The 13,419-nt window shown below is 37.0% G+C and overlaps 1 protein-coding gene across 1 annotated transcript in view; it reads left to right on the forward strand.

The window, feature by feature from the left end:
* The first annotated feature begins 1,548 nt into the window (after positions 1 to 1,548).
* plagl2 (pleiomorphic adenoma gene-like 2) overlaps positions 1,549 to 13,419 on the forward strand; it is a 42,838-nt gene continuing 30,967 nt past the window's right edge. Inside the window, exon 1 of the mRNA XM_030139801.1 lies at positions 1,549 to 1,770. The gene's annotated coding sequence lies outside the window, so the exon portion shown is untranslated. The remainder of the gene's footprint in view (positions 1,771 to 13,419) is intronic.

Raw genomic sequence — 13,419 nt, forward strand, 5'->3', positions numbered from 1 at the left:
AAATGTATCACGCTGTTGATGTAACAAAAACGCATACTTAAAAACATATATATATAAAATATGAGCAGACGAACGGGCCTTGAAGGCAACATTATTGAAGACTCTGCTCCCCCACCCCCCATACTCCCTCTCTCTGCACAAACACATTCACCCTGCGGGCTTGGTGGGGCTGTTGGTTGGAAAGCCTGTGGAGGGGCTGGAGGGGGGGTTAGGGTGATGAGGAAACGGGTTGATGTGCCCTGGAAGTAATTCTTTCACCCCCCTCAAAAAACACAAGGTGGAGAAACGAGACCACCACCGCCGGTAGCTTTTTTTTTTTTTTTTTTTTTTTTTTTTTTTACACGTGGGGGCCCGGGCGATCATTCACTCACATTCCTGCTGATGGACTGAAAACCCCTCTTCGTTTTCCTCCTCCATGTTGTCACTTGTTGACGCATTTGCAGCAAAATAACACAAAAAGAGAAAACACAATTTTGAGTGACTCCTGTTGTAGCCTAAATAAAGAAATAAACTTTTCATATTGTCCCAATGGCTCCATAAATATATTTTTACAATCATATATTTGATATTCTAAATATCTGTAAACTATTTTAATAGGCACTTTTATAAAAAAGTGGTATTATCACTCAAAAAGTTTTCCTGTCACGCAGATAAATTAAATAAAATAAACCCTCACTATTCATTTATAGTGACACAAACACCAATAAGTGTTTTCACTTGACTTAATATGTAACATACTTACACTAGGGGTGTTGAAGCAATGTAATAATTACTTGTTTTATTTTTATTTTCAGCTAAAAGGTAATTTAATCCAATCAATTCATATATCATAATGAAATAGGCTACATAAAGTAATGATAACACAATAAGTGTAATTCACTGTTAATATCATTTAACAAACATTTTAGTAATAGCCTAGCTGAAGATAGTTTTATTTGTAGTGTATAGTTTTAGAAACTATCACAAACATAACAATACATTGAATTACAACAATTGAACTTATTCCATTTTGTTATAGGCTATACAGTGGCTAATGTGAGTATATGAGGACTAAACGGTTTGTAACTCTTTAAATGATAGTGAGAATAAACCCTGAAAAAAGACAGAAAATTTAGATTATTCCAGATCAAACATTCAAACTTAAAAAAAAAAGAAAAAGAAAAAAAAAATTCATCACCTGGAATAAAATAATCGTTAGTAGCGTTAATATAAATTCTAATGCTCGGCATTGACCATTTTTGACCATAAATAAGGACTAGAGGATTGGATGAAGCCTATATGTTAATATTGTTGGCTCGTAAATTCTGATGAAAAGTACATTAACTTTTAATTAAATATATCAAATATATTGTTTTATAAGTATGTATCTGCAGACTTGACGATCCCAGTCTATTTGTTGGTGTGACTGGGACTTAGTGGCTGCACGCTGTTGAAAAACCAGTAAAAGCTGTCCCTGAGTGAGGAAAAAAAAAAAAAAAAAAAAAAAAAAAAAAACTTTGTGAAAGTGGCCTGACGTCACACTCCCACAATGCTTACCGCCCCATAACTCCGCTGCAGCCTGAGGAGAGCCAGACACACTCTCAGGCCTCCGAATATAGAAAAATTATAGAAAAAAATAGGAAAAAAATAATAAAACAACAGATCGAGGGGAGAAAAGAGCCGGGAGCGGTGGCGTGGGCTGTCCCACGGTGGGTTTCTGGTCCGGTCCGGGATGGAAGGTTACCGGGGCTCCATGTGAAATTGACTAATGCGGTGCTGGAAACTTTTTTGGTGGGTAAACTGCTGGGTTTTTTTTCTGTAAGACCTCATAATGTCGCTGCACGTCCTGGTGTGTGCATGTGTGGCTTTTAAACAACTTTTACGAGCTTTATATCAACTCTCATCTCTAGCTGACTGACACATCGACGTGCGCGACTGTTGAATTGTTATGAATGTATTGTTACTATCACGCAATCGGACTTTGCGTAATTTTGCGTATTTTGTGGACGCGTGGTGGAAGGCTCTGGATATTTAATTTTTAATTACGCGATCGCCTCCGTTGCCTCACGAGGCTTTTTTTGCTCGGTACATATGTTGCAAATGCGAATCTGTGAAGTTGTTCAACACGGTGCACTTTGTCCGCGGCCCCTTCTCTGTTGACGTTTGATGTTCTTTGGAAGTTTTCGGCGATCTGGTGAGTTTTGAGCAATTTCTGAATATTTATCAAGTGCGGCATGTCTCTGCAGAGGAGTGTGGAGATAGAAGGGGAACGTCCCGTGGTGTGTGGAAGCTTTGGAGAGGCAGAAAAGTCAGATAAAAGTCGGTGTAATGTGGATCTGTTTTCCATGTTGTGCATCAGTAACATTCTTTAAAGAAGGAGTCGTTGGACTGAGATCCAGGCGTCCCCTAAAACCTTGAAGCCATTGTTGCTGACTGCGTGTGTGTGTTTGACCCCTCTCCACTTAGGTTATCTTCGTGACTTGTGTCATGTTTGTCGCTGATCGGATGTTTTGTGTTTCTTGCCTCCTGCCTGTCCGCGTGAACGTGTGTGTACGTCCGCGTGCGTGTGTGAGAGAGAAAGTGTGGTTTTTCCCTGGAAGCGGGTAAATAACATCCAAGACCAAAAAAAAAAAAGGGGGGGGGGGGGGGGGGGGATGAAGTGTAGGGGTTCACTTTATGCACTTGTTATTGATAGTTGACTTAGCTGTTTGCGTCTGCTTTTACACATCTTTTGTCAGACCAGAAATGGGGAAAAACTTCACTTTGGTAACAATAAAGAACATTTAGCAGCAGGTAATAAAAGGAAATAAAAACTGAGCTCCAAAAAGTAACAGCAACTTCCTAATAATTGTTTACAATGAGCATATGGTCTGCAGTTTTGTTAAAACATTTAGGCCATTTTTTATACTTTCATGCTACTTTGATGATCAGATTACTTTAAGGAGCTGACATGTAGAACACTTTTGGAGGTGTTTACATGTTTTTATTAAATCTGCTAGAGGCATACAGGGGCATCCTGTGGTTTGTTATACATGCAGAGACTACACCTGCACTGGCTTGATGCAGGCAAAAGTACTCTTCAGCAATAATATATCTGAGCTTGTTTTTGCAGTGACAGTAACTTAATGTAACACTTATGTGAGCTATAAGTGCAGTTCAGTAAAAGGCTGGCCTTCTGCTTGGTGTGAAAGAAGGATCTGATCAACTGTGGAGGAAAAAAGTAGCAACAAGTGGGGAATAAACTGGAGTTACATGAAATAACTTAAATTTTGTACAGCTGCACCACAAATATTAGTAAATCACACTTAAGTTTTCAGGTTTATATAAAAATATACTTCTGAGTCTTTTAGTTTGTTCCAGTCAACCTTGCTACTGTCTTAATCTGCAGATCAACAAATGTGGGAAAAGTGTGTTTTCCCTCCGCTTCACCGCTACATGTATATTTACTGTTGCAGCACGTCTGAGACAAGCGTATTCCATCAAGGCCTCCAGCTACATAATAAGGAAATGGAAGTGAGTTTGTCACGAGACAATGCCTTTGTTGCTGCCTGTCGCTGTGCAAGTCAAGACCCATGTGTTGATGTTTGCTACTCTCTCACTATAACAACCTCTGTTAGCAGTGGATTCCCTCCATGAGCTTCAGCAGATTTAATTTCCTCGAGAGGTTTCTCAAACATCAAGTGAGGACGGTTGTTATTCTCGTGCACCTGTTTTTACACACAAACCGAAGGCGCAGTGACGAAAGCGTGTGTAACTGACTGTAATAGAGTCCTATCAAACTTTTAAAGATCAAAGGTCAATTTGTGAAATGTGAGTGCTTTCAGAAATTCAACCCCTACCTATTTGTTTTCCTGAGTCATAACAAGAACAACTTTTAAGCCATTTTTAGAATTAAAGTCTAAATATATATTTCTATACATTTCATTTCTTTGGGCTATTTTGGGGTTGTTTGTGTCATAATCTGTGTCAAAGTATGTGTGTGTGTTCATTGTCAGGCAGTTTCTATACCTTTTAGCCTTTATTCTTGTATAAGTGTTGTTTCTTAAAAGCCTAAGCAGGGACAATGCCTGCAAATGACACTGCATCAGTTGGATTCTTTTATGTAACAATGAGTATCTGTATTTTGCATTTGAATTTAAAATGTCCAGGACTCAAGCGCTAAACATATTTTTCACTTATTGTTCCTAATCTGGTTGTAATTACATAAAGAATTAAAATCCTACAGTGCCCTTCTTCTTATAAATATTTTTTGTCACAGTCATAAACTCCTGATGATTCGTTTTATTTTGATGCCCAAACATTCTTAGCTGGTCTGCGTTCTCTGCAAAAATATTTTCTGCCGGGTCCATCAGCTTCCAGCCAGCTTCTTCTCATTAACTTCCATGCATTGCCTTACATTACTTCCATGCCCCTGTGGTTGGAGGCAGCACGTTTCATGTTTGCCTTTGTGATTTGGTGAATGTGTTCGCCTCTGAAAGCTCACACACACACACACACACACGCATGCCTGTTTGTGAGATGTGTGCTGTGATTGGTGTGTGTGTATGTGCAACAGAAGTGCGCATGTGTGTGTCTGAGCCCATAGTGTGAACTTGTATGTGTTTGTCAGAGAGATTGAGAGAAGGAGAGAGAGAGAGAGAGAGAGAGAGAGAGCTAAAGCACTGTTTTTGAGCTAGAGGGAGGTCTTCTCCTCTGAATATCCCCCACAATTCCTTGCACCTCTGCGGGCAGCAGCAGCAGCGGTGTTGGTGGTGGTTGTGGCAGCAGAGACGGTGGCGGCGGCAGCAACAGCAGGCTGATTACCATGAGAAAAGAGCATCAGTTGGGTTAATGGGAGGGACAGCCCTCTGAGGGGACAAATGGTAGTTAATAACCAGGGAAGAATCGGAAAAGCTCTGATCCTTTTCTTTGTACTTCTTCACCTTCTAGAAGCAGGGATGGGATGGGGTTGGGAGGGGAGGGGGTGTGCAGTGGAGATGGGTGAGGGAACAAGGGACACTGGGTTCATGCTAGAATGGATGTTGTTCGCTGAAGGGCTGCAAGAAGATTGTACTATTAGTTATTTTCTCAGGACAGCGGGAGAAAAAACAAGCGAGCTGAGAGCCTGAGAACTGGAACTGGAATATGGGGCATCGCAGAGGCCGGAGCATATATCTGTGTGTGTGGATGTGGTTTGTGTATGTGCAGATTTCTGTGTATTCACGTGTGTAACATAAGTGTTTACATGTATGCGTGTTCAGTGTCGTGGGATAAGCAGGAAAGGATTTGATTTATTTACTTGTGATCTGTTAGGTTTCACACACATTAGCTGACAGAGACACGACTGCAGGGGAACATGAAGAGATGCTAAATATATGTATAGAAACAGAAGTGACTAAATGACCAGTCAAGGAACAAAAAGTCAGTCTGGCGCTCTTCTCATCAAACCTTAATCTTCATTTTCCAGTCAAGTCACATGCAATTCTTTCAGTTTCTAAATGAAACTACTTTCTCCTTTAGCGCATCTTAAAGTTCATGTCATGTGACTATTTTTGGACTATGTACTGTTGGTTAGATGTAACAACAGCATCTGATGTACAAAAGAAGAAAAGGGAAAATCTAAATTCTTGCTCAGGTCATAAATATAATGTCCCTTTCTTTGTCTCCAGATGTAGTGATCAAGTTTCTACATTTCACCTACGTTACTTTTGGGGTAAAGGTCAGCATGAAAGAAGAAGTGGGTTGTAATTCCTTCAGGTGTGTGTGTGTGTTTGACCTTTGTATGGATTTGGTATAGACTGAAACAGGTCTACGGTGTATTCATAACAAAACTGTCAAATACTAACTGATGGCATTAAGTTTTCAGAAATAATCCTATAGCCTTTTCAACCTTTTATTTTATCAGTTGTCTTATTATTTAAAGGATGGTTTTGTTAGAGCCGTACATGTGTTTATCTGTCAGTTTTTGTGTGTATTTAAACAGTATTTTACATTTTGACCTCTGTCTGGCACTTGTTATAAAAGGTCGTATTCCTTACAGCATGGAGTCAAAAAAAAGTGTGTGTGTGTATATGTAATACATAGTAGTAATGTAAAACCCCAAGTATCATTTCAGTGCCTACACTTGTTTGACCATAGTGTTGTTTTAGCCTTTTTTCCTTGTACTTCACATGCTTTTAAGTAGTTTCTCTTTTTTGCGTCTTTGATTTCTGATATGAAGTAGTTTAAGACTTTACCAAACAGATGACACTGATTTGTAACTGATGTAGTGTCAGTCACTCACATTAAACTGGTAAAAAGTATTTAAATTTGTTGAGGTATTAATCTGTGAGGGACAATGGAGAAAGCGTGTTTAAAGGCAGCACATTGTCTTTGTTTTGTCTTGATTTGTCAGCTGCTTTGCTCATTCAGAAAGCGACATAAGATGTTAAAACCTGTCATTAATGATTCTCTTGATATCAAATTAACCGAGTGTTTTTTATTTGAGAGTCTCAGGCTTTCCAAAAACACGCAAAAACACCTAATGGTAAAGTCAGCACTATGTACAGTCTCTATATGTTGTTGGCAGCCGTGACAGAAAAGAGTGATGCTTTACTTTAATATGAAATAGACTGATTGAAAACAGACATGCGGAACACACCGTGAATGTGCAGTTTAGCGTATGGGCAGATATTTACAAGGCTAATTAAAGGAAAGAGAAAAAATCCTTCACGTTTTCATTTTTATTATGCATACATACAAAGTGAATATCCCGCTCTCTCACATGCTCTCATATACTCACACTCTTGCTTCAGCGTTTTGGACCAGCGCACATTCTGACGGGTCCTGCAGTATGCGGGTCAGAAATAGTAAGAGGATGCTAGATGCTTGAACCACATACTGCCACTTTTCCTTGTGGATCTTTTTCTAGGAAGAGTGGGGCAGCTGTGGCTTTTCAGAACCTAGATCCATCCATCAACCAGCACCCATGGTTTACACCACACCACACACACACACACACAGACACACACACCCTCTTTCCTTCTTTTCCCTCCCCTCCTCCCTCCTCCCTCCATTTCCATGTATCTTAATTTATTTCAGTTTCTTCTGTTCGTGCTCTTTCTCACTCTCCGTCCATCCATCCATCCCTTTCTGCTTCACCCTTCGTCCATCCATCTCCTCTCTCTGCAGACTGAGTTTACAGCCCCCGGGCCACTTCCGCCAGGCTGTCTGCAACAGATTTATTAATAGGCTTTTCTCTCTCTGCAGTAAACATAGCGTTGGTTTAGGGGGTCGTCTCTCAGACACTGATAGACTTGTGCTTAACCTTAGGCACTGAGTGACTTGAGAAAAAAGGAAAGCCTGTTGGTTTCAGAGATGATCCATAGCCAAAACAGAACTGCTGGAAACAAACACAGGGGGAAAGAGTCACAGCGGAAGAAATATAAAGACTATGAGCTGTTTTAGTTTATATGCATTGCTTATTGACATAAAACAAATGCATTTGCAAACTTGATGCCTCGTCACAAAGGTCATTAGATGGGTTAAGTTACATGTGGTGCAAAGTTTACACTAAAGCACAGATGTCCACTGGGAAGTACCTTTGCAGCATAAAGGTAAAATAGAATTCATTACCTTCTTTCAGCCACTAGTGGCCAAAGTCAGAGTGAAAGAATCAAAACAGAAATTATATATTGTTTTTCTCCCCTTATTTTATGACTGTGACCAGCATAAATTCTTTACATTCACATTTTAAGTCTATTTGAACATGGAAATGACTCCATGGGACTGGGACTGTCAGAGCTGTGAGGCACGTTGAATTTGCATGAGCCTTAACGAAAAGGTAATGGAGCGAGTGGTCAGCAATCTGCAGAGCCTCCAAATGAAACATGACCTCCTGCGCCACTGGCCTGTCATCATGTTGGATTGAATGGTTAGAAAAAAGAAAAACGACAGGACGTACCTTAAAGGATATTCTGTTATTCACATTATATGTAGATATCAGTTATAGAAGGCTGCATTTGATGGATCCGTCCTGAACAAGGACTACTGAATAGTTCTGAGCAATACGCAGTTTGTTAACTCAAGATGGTGTTGAAAATGTGTGGGGTTTTTTTTTAACACATTTGTTTTCTTTCTGCAGTGATTTTATAACAGAAACTTTGGATTTGTTGCTTTGAAGTGACAGTGGTGTGTGTGTGTGTGTGTGTGTGTGTGTGTGATGAAACAGCAGTTGTACCAGTGAATTTAGGATGTTGGGTCTGAAAAACAAAAACGTCTTGTTGGTTTTGCGTACAGTAGGAGAAAAAAGTATTTATTGACCTTTAAATTCACAACTCCTAAAGTGCAGCAAAATTGCAATAACAGGAGAGCAGTCTGACACATACTTAACTTATTGCTTAAGCAATAATAATTATGGGTAAAATTAAGGAGGAGGCACAGAGGCCAGCACAAGCAAACACTTAAATTATGAATGTTGATTATTTGTAGGGTTAAAAAGTTCCACAAATACACAAAAATTTGTTCTGAGAATTTATATTAAAGGTCGAGCAATAGCTGATGATGCATGTCTGAAATGACATGCACTTAAATTTATTATTAGAAAACAGGGGATCTGAACTTTACTAAGTACTAAATACCTAAATGAATAAATCCAAATCACTGAACATCAAATTAACTGTATAAATCTAGGTGAGAACAAACATCGCTGATGTGTCTCTCTCCAATTTTGATTTTGCATTAACGAAATCCCAAATGTGGTCTTAACAGTATCTCCAGCATTAACCCACAAAGTCCCAAACATCCACTTGTGGCCAAAATCATTTACTGATATAAAAAGTTAAATAACTGTTGATCCAGCAATTCTACCAATCCACATAAATAACTGGTGTAAATACAGTTTGTCGTCTTTTCATGGTCATCAGATATGACCCATTTGGATGTTTAGAGGCTCCGTAGTTACCGTGGAAACAACGTCATCTTCTACAACATTGATTCACCAGTAAACCCCATGGAGTTTGATAAATGACAGTGCATGGAAATGCTGGGTTTTATGTTCAGTTAATAATATATTTTACTGTAAAAGTCACTTTTTCCTCCATTTTCTCTGATTTTGATATAATAAGCCTCAATTTTAATGTGAGCTTTTATGGACATCAGTCATGATCAGTAAATTAAATGTGGGAAAATAACTGATTTTCACTTAAGAATGCAAAATACTGAGTATAATATAGAATAAATGTTGATAAATTGCTTAAGAAAAATTAAAAAATAAAGAAAAATCATTAGGGAACTGCCACAAAAGTAGCACCGGCTCTTTATGGGTTAATGTTTGACCAGTACTGAATATGTTTGGATGACTGACATTTTATTTATTTGTAAAATATAATTTTGGGAGTATTTTTTGCATTTCTTGTAACAACAGTAGAGCTTGGAAAATGATGGGAGAAAGGGATGACATGATTCAGTTTATGTACCAAGGTGAGGCCCCAAGATTTGACATTTTTTTTTATTAAACATTTGTATAAAGTTAAAATAATAAATAAATGAATATTTCCACTAAAGGTGAATCTATTCAGGGAATGACTTAGGATAGTTTTATATTCTGCTTGTGGTAGTATTAATCTGTAAATTCATTTGATTGTTTTGATCCCATGACAGATATGTATTACATGTATCAATACCCTGGTCATCTATTTTAACAGCAGCTTTCTCTAAATTACCCTTCTCTATACATTTTTGTATAGTTTATTTCAGGCACACAATTTAGTTTTCTATGAATGGCAGAGATTTGCCAATACTGAGAACACTGCCAGACTTAATTAGAAATTAGTGTTTTCTATATGATCATGTGAATTTGTCATCAGTGATTCCTGTCATCCGTTCACATGCCAAGTTACAGTTGAAGCGAAAGGAGAAGTGTTGTGGTGCCGAGGAATGCACCATTTCTAGACATTCTAGTATACACATGCAGAGGAAGGACTGATGCATGTCAAAATGTTGTTGAGGTTAAACACGTGACTCAGCAGAAAGTTATGTGTGTGTTTTACGGGCACAGTAAGAGCGGGAGTACGGACCCGATATGTCCAGCCCCAGTCTAGAGATGCCGATATGTGAGTCAGCGAATGGGCTGAAACCTGATCCGAGTGGAGAACGAGAGTTACATCTGACTCACAGATATACACACAAACACACACACACAGATTCAGCTACAGTAGAAGTGACAGATGATTACGCTGCCTCTGAGTTGCACTCAAGAGTGAGTAAGAAAGAAAGGAGCAGGAAAAAAACTGGAGAAAGGAGAATGTAGCCACAGTGTCTGATGACACATCCCCTCTTCCTTCCTCTGAAGTGATTTTTAATAACGCCTCCTCCACTCCGCCCTGCTTAACAATCCCATACTCACTAAATAATTCCAAGCAAAACCTCCAGCTCCCCTATTAGAATAAAGCTCCTGCTAGTAGTAACTGGACTGGACTGAGATGTCGCTGACAGATGGAAAGTGAGAATATGAACTATACGTAAGTGGGCATCTGTTTCTAAAATGCATCAGCTGAGATTTATGTTTTACCTTAAAATACGTGAAACAAAGTAATGTGGACATAAAATATATTAATAATGAAAATGAACGAGTTTTAGCACATTGATGTCTTTACATCAGAAAGGTCTTTACATGCTTAATGTAATTTCAGATTCTAGTAGGATTCATAATATGGATATTTAGGTCTATCTTGACTGAATGTTCAGTTTTTCTAATTTTTACTTTTATTAACTTATCCAAGTTTTTCTACAGATTAAAAAAAAAAGTTTAAAATGCAATTCTCTGAAACTGAAGGCCTAAAATGTCTTGAATATGATTTTGACAGATCTGAAAAATAGATTTGATTTAGTATGCTTGGTTGAATCTTCTTGAAAATAACAAACGTGAAGCATATTGCATTTATGCAAAAAAAAGAAAAGAAGCAAAACAGTCAAATTAAGAATATTGGGTTGAAAGATTTACACTGGGACATCAACCATGTCTGGTTCAAGTTTGACACGGGATGAAATAGGCCTTCAGTTGCACTCATAAGGGTCTTAAAAAGTCTGTGAACCGTAAAGAGAAAGTTCATCAAATCTGTTGTAACACAATGAAGCCATTGGCATGATTATAATTATATTGTTAGTAATTGTTTAGGCTTTAAAATATATAAAATAAATACATCAGAATTTTAAAAACTTAGAAACTGCTCCATAAATTCAAGCTGAATAGTGACAACTCTCTATTCAATACTCAAAACAGTATTTAAAAAGTAGTTATGTCTCTTTCTCAAACTAGAAGAAAAACAGTTTTCTTTTACTTTTTTACTTTTAAAAAGCTAAACATTTTTACATGTTTGCCATATGAATTAACTCATCTCTCAAAGTTATCACCGATACATGCGTATATTTGTCTTGAATATCTGCTATAATTTTCACACTAAAATATTTAGTCCATAAAACTCATCCACTGCAACTTTAACCTGTGATTAGCTACTAGTTCTCATAAACATAGTCATCTTTGTGTGATTATTCTCTATTTTTCGTTAATTTTTTTCTTTCATTCTGTTATCTATCAACAGTAACAATAATAGCTGTTTTAAAGTGAGTTATTACAACTGAAAAGTTAGTTTATTAAGCCAATGTAAAATGTCATAGATTTTATGACAAAGATTTACCCAGAATGTTATTGTTAAAAGCAGTTTGTGCTAAAAACATTTTGAAATGATCCACAGTAAAATTTTGCATTTGGCCTCATCTTTATTATAACAGTGTTTTCAGAATTTTACCTCACATGGAGAAAGTCACAGTTATAGTTTTGTAAGTGTGATGAGTGTTGCTTACACTAACTGATTGATTTGTTGATTTCCCTAATTGAATGATTAATTATTTGGTTTATAAAATGTCAGAAAATGGTGAGAACTGTCAGACAAGATATTGTCCTCATATCTTGTTTGGTCAGTAGCCCAAAGAGGAGTAAATAATCTAGAAGATAAAAGCTTACAAATCAAACAGATTCATCAATAGTCACAATCCTTGGCAGTCAATTTAATATTTACCAACAGATCAATGAACTGAACAATGGCTTTAATGATGACACGTCTACATTTTCAGGGTGCATAGCAGTGTACTCAAAAATCCCATCATTCCATTATGCTGACAAGATGCCAGTTTGGGCAGTAACAGACCAATGAAATTGGGTGAATGAAGTTAAATCTGTTGATTATTTAATCAATTATTTGATTATTTCTTTGTTTATTAAATATCAGAAGATAGTGAATATTTATCATCAGCATGAACAGAAAATATTTATCTTTAAAGAGCCTAAAAAAGATAGCAGTGCTACACTGTATGGACAAAAGTATTCAAACACTTTGGAAGAAAAATTTCTCTTTAAACTCGAAGGAAATATTGATGTTTATATGTCAAATCAGCATGAACAGGACATGTTACAGTTGAAGCCATGATGTGTTCCAATATTTTTTTCCGTATACTTTATAAACATCAATATTTACTTAAAGTTTAATGGGTGATTTTTCTTTCAAGATGCGAAGTAGATCTTGTGGTAAAAATTATTATTTACAGTCAGAACAAGAAGAATATTTTAGAAACTTAGAGGTAGAACATTTAAAATCATAGTCATGGATAAAAAAAAAAAAAAAAAATCAGTGCTGAGAGAAATTAAGTAAAAACCATCTCTGAGGTATTTTGGAAGCAAAGATAATTTAAACCAAATTAACCAATGCAATGATATTTATCACAATATAAAACTATATTATGACATTTGTCATTATTGTTTTACAGCCTAGATCTCTGTTAGAAAAGGAACACCTGAATCCAACATGTCCACATACTTTTGTCTATATAGTGTATATTGCTGAACGAAAACTAAAGTTGACTTTGTCTCTTCAATCTACCTCACACTACCTTCCATTTCCTCTTCCTGTTGTTGAAAATAACGCTAAGAAAGTTCAACTAATGTTGCACTTCAATTAGTTCAAAATAATAAAATATTCACTACAGTAAAAACTAACAAAAAGCAAACAAAAATTTTTTACTGAATAATCAAGAAAATAATGAATCTAATGTAATCTTTTATTAGAACACAGTCTCACATCTTATGTTCATTTTATGTTGAAATAACCTGAAAATGGTTCAGATCTACAGATTTCTGTGCTGGAATCTCTTTGTAAGATTTAACTCAAAATGATAAAACAGTCAGGAACATAAATGTGGATTAATTTAACAGTATAATAGACAACTAATAGACTGATCAGATAGTAGGTGTAGCTCTTCCTGTGACTTGTTGTGCTACCTGTTTACAGGAGCCTCTGTGTGTGTTCAGACACAACCACCATCATCTGTTATCACCTGCTGTCCTCTACGCCTCTGGTCTTGCTCACTCCTCTTTCTCCATTCTTTCTTCTCTTACCTTACTCTTACTACGGTGTTTTGATCAGTAGC

Source organism: Sphaeramia orbicularis, chromosome 7 (assembly GCF_902148855.1).
Source record: "Sphaeramia orbicularis chromosome 7, fSphaOr1.1, whole genome shotgun sequence".
In the NCBI taxonomy this organism is placed as follows: domain Eukaryota; kingdom Metazoa; phylum Chordata; class Actinopteri; order Kurtiformes; family Apogonidae; genus Sphaeramia; species Sphaeramia orbicularis.